Raw genomic sequence first — 4256 nt, 5'->3', positions numbered from 1 at the left:
CACACACACACACACACACACACACAGAGAGAGAGAGAGAGAGAGAGAGAGAGAGAGAGAGAGAGAGAGAGAGAGAGAGATCGTTGCATGGAAGTCGGGAGGGAATCCATTCTCTCCTCCCTCCATGTACACAGACTTAGTGCCCACTGCCTGTACCCACTGTGCCATCCAACTGTACCCACTGAGCCATCCAACTGGCTCCAGGTTTGATTTTTACCTTTGTGCAAATACCGTGTATAGTCAAAATACATTACAACAGACACTTTGAGACTGGGCACATCCTTCTCCTTTGCTGCAATTCACTTCAGTTCTATTAGTTCTATTCTCAGTCTAGAGACTGGGACACCTCAATAGCACACTGCTTAACTAGCCACACCCCATGAGTTCCAGCCAATGAACCTTCCAGTTTCTCCATCTGAGCCCGGGGCTCTTGCTTCTCCACTCGGCCAGTCTTTCCTGTCCATTTCAGTTGGCGATGGCACACTAGGCCACTGCTGGAGCCTTATTACCTGCTGACAGCTGAAATCAGTGCTGCTTGCCAGCCTGGGCTGCCAAGCATCAGCTTCTCCTTAGTGAACACTGCCTGGCACCCAGCACTTAGGAAGAGTCCTTTAGCGGCCTATGCTCAGTGAGTGCCTGCTGCGTGAGGGAACCATGTGGAGACTCTGCCTGCAACCCTCCCTGCGCCTTCCTGAATTTCCAACAAGCTGGGAGACACCGCTGGTTTGTAGATAAGAAAACCGAACTATGTGATGAACCGATTCAGGAAAGATGTTGCCCCCAGGGAGTGGGAGACTGGACTGCACCTGCCTCACTCTGAGCTAGATGCGGCCCCAGCCGTTCTGTTTCCAAGGATATCCTGAGGTCAGGGGCCATGCCTGCCAGAATCTTATGAATCCTGGGCTTTTGCTTCTCTGTATAGGACCTGAGCTGAGTTTGGCACTGGTGCTATGTTCAACACAATAGGTGGATTGGATGCTAGGGTCCCACATGGCCAGGCTGTTCTTCCACAGTTAACCCTTTCCAGCATGACCAAATCACAACTTACCAACCACTTCCTTGCTTCCTTTTAGCTAGAGTCTAATTAGGGATGGGAAGGGCGGGGGAAGAAGGACCAGACACAAAAGCTCTCATGTTCCATAAGCCCTTAGGAAGTCTTATTCCTCCCTTCTGACTTTTCTTTATCCTTTCCCCCTGTATCACAGCACCAGGAAAAGTAAGATACAAGTATCCTTGAAGTGACTGTAAGCAGTACACACAAGGGGCAGACAGACTGAGGAGCAGACGGGGAAATGGCCATTTGATTTTACTCGATTTGAAAGCATAGGACAATTCATATTTTTATTATAGGAACATTACTGATTGATAGCATTTGTCATTTCATTAGCTCGGTCTGTCTAAAAAAGCTAAAAGGTGTTAAATATATTTAGACCTAGGACTGACCTGGGTCCATTACCTTGGAGCCGGTAACGTTTGCTTACTTCAGTGCCTTCCAAAGTCAATGGACTCTGTTTGGAACGTTGTGTGGCCTCTTCCCAAGCTTAACTGACGGCACAATCATTTCTGAGCTACGTGATAATATGATACCCTAATCTAATTTTCCTAAAAAATGCCTTTCAAAGTTAAAGTTAATTGGTAAATTTAAATAGCAAATATTATATATTCATTGTACGCAGTCCAAGTACTTTAAGTAAGGCCAATAGGAAGTCAAAGACATCTGTCATCACACCCACTGGGAGAGATTCTTTTAAAGACAAATGTAATCAAGTCCTGGGGTTTTTTTGTTTTGTTTTGTTTTTCCTACAATTTTTGGTTCCAACAGCCAGGCGGACTGGTACAGAAACCCTCTTCAATAAACACTGATACTTTGTTTGAATAAGATACAGAGAATGAAATGACTAATGTACAAATTGTGTTTTTTAAAATGATTTGCTTATTTTTATTTGATGGCTACTAGTGGTTGTTTTGCCTGCATGTATGTGTGTGTGAGGGTGTTGGCGCCCCTAGAATTTGTGAGCTGCCATGTGAGTACTAGGAATTGAACCCAGGTCCTCTAGAAGAGCAGCCAGTGTTCTTAGCTGCCAAGCCATCTTCCCAAACCCTACTAATTGTGTTTGTGAAAATTGTTGGGGCTGAAGAGATGGCTCAGCTAGAAAAAAGAACTAGCCACACAAGTATGATGACCTGAGTTTCAGATCCCAAATATCACATAAAAAAAATGGCATAGCACGGAGTACGTATTTATGGTCCCCCACAACTGGGTCCAGTTTATTAGCCAGCTAGTTGAGCTAAGTCAGTGAGCTCTAGGTCAGCGAGAGACCCCCATCTCAAAGAAAAATGTGGAGAATAATTGAGGAAGACACCTGATGTTGACCTTTAGCCTCCACATAAGGAGTGTGTGCACCATGCTTGTGTACACACACACACACACACACACTCACACACACACACACAGGGATGTAGCCCAGTGGTAGAGTGCTTGTCTAGAATGTGTCAGGCCCTGGGTTTGATCAGCAGCTCCACAAAAATAGATAGATAGATAGACAGACAGACAGGCAATTTCATCAAGGTGAAGGACAGGCAAAATTCCGGGCACCTAAAACTTTAAGGCTGACCTGGCAGCTCACCATCTAAAGAATGGGAGCAGGGATATTAGCTTCCTAAGGATATCAAGATATGGCACTGTCCACTCAACACAGGAATTTGGAATGAAGAGTCTAAATCACAGAGAGGCTCCCACAAGTTTGCTTAGTCCATTAAATATTTCGCACTTGCATGTATGCACGCATGCACACACACACATACACACACACACACACACACACACACACACACACACAACAAAACCCCTCCAGTAAAAATGAACTATCAAAACAAAACCCCTCCAGTAAAAATGAACTACCTATTTTGCAATCCCAGTCATCGGGATGAAAGAAACAGAACCCCTTGTCAAAGTTAGGGTTCACTGCTGTGAACAGACACCATGACCAAGGCAACTCTTACAAGGGACAACAGTTCATTCAGGCTGGTTTACAGTTTCCAAGGTTCAGTCCATCATCATCATGGTGGGAAGCATGGCAGCATGCAGACAGATTTGGTGCTGGAGGAGCCAAGAGTCCTGCATCTTGATCTGAAGGCAGCCAGGTGGAGGCTATCTTCTGTACTGGGTGGAGCTTGAGCACAGGAGGAGACCTCAAAACCTACCGCCTCAGTGACAAGGCTATATCTCCTCCAACAAGGCCACACCTCCCATGAGCCAAGCATATTCAAACCACCACGGCCCTCTTCTGGAAAGCCAGCTTTATGAACGTTACATTTACTAAGTGGGTGTGGCTTGAAACAACTCTGGAACAGAAGGACAATATGAACTGAAGACTCCAAGATTTGAAACAAGAGCCAGCTGGGCTCCTGGAAATGAGGGACTAATTCAACGAACAGTTAGATTGACCAGTAGAATAGTCTATTATAAAAGGACCCAAAGATGACCAGTCAGAAATATAAAAGGCTAAAAGATGTGGGGAGCAGCTGAGAGGTTCCAAAAATGGTTATTGTGTTGAGACAGGGTCTCCTTATATAGGCTGGATGTGAATTTGCTATGTAGCCCAGGCTAGCCTCAAACTTTCAGTTCCTGAGTGCCAGGGATGTGACTGTGCCCTGCCATGGCCAACCATTCAATATCTGCCTAGTAGTCACTTTAGAAGCAAAGTTTCAAAGTTTATAAAGTGTGTGGTTGTTTTATGAAAAAAAAAACAAAACCTCAATATTATCCAAAGAGAAATCACTAGAACTAACAAGAGAGTTAAAGCAAGATGGTTGGTTGCAAAATTAGGATATTTTTCTTAAAAAAAAAAAAAAACCAAAAAGGATGGCTATTTTTAAATATTTTAGTTATATTGCATAATTCTCCCTTGTTTTAAAAAAATATATCTTAAAATTTTTTATTTTGCATATGCTTGTGTGTGGTGTGTGTGTGTGTGTTGGGGGGTGAGAGTGCATGGACCGTGTTACACATGGAGATCAGAGGAAAGTTTACAGGAGTTGGTTTTCTCCTTCTACCAGCTGGGCTCCTGGGATAAAACTCAAGCCATAAGACTTGGTAGCAAACACCTGTACCTGTCGAATTGTTTAAAACGATTTTATAGTCAGTTTGGGAGACAGGAGTCTGACATGAGAGATGTATAACATTTCTCCAGCAGTAAATAAAAAGTGAAATCTACAGAGGAAAACTTTATCAATTAGACTGCACTAAGGCAACC

The sequence above is a fragment of the Mus pahari genome, chromosome 21 (genome assembly GCF_900095145.1).
Source record: "Mus pahari chromosome 21, PAHARI_EIJ_v1.1, whole genome shotgun sequence".
In the NCBI taxonomy this organism is placed as follows: domain Eukaryota; kingdom Metazoa; phylum Chordata; class Mammalia; order Rodentia; family Muridae; genus Mus; species Mus pahari.
The sequence above is the reverse complement of the archived record's forward strand: the minus strand, read 5'-3'. Positions refer to the sequence as shown.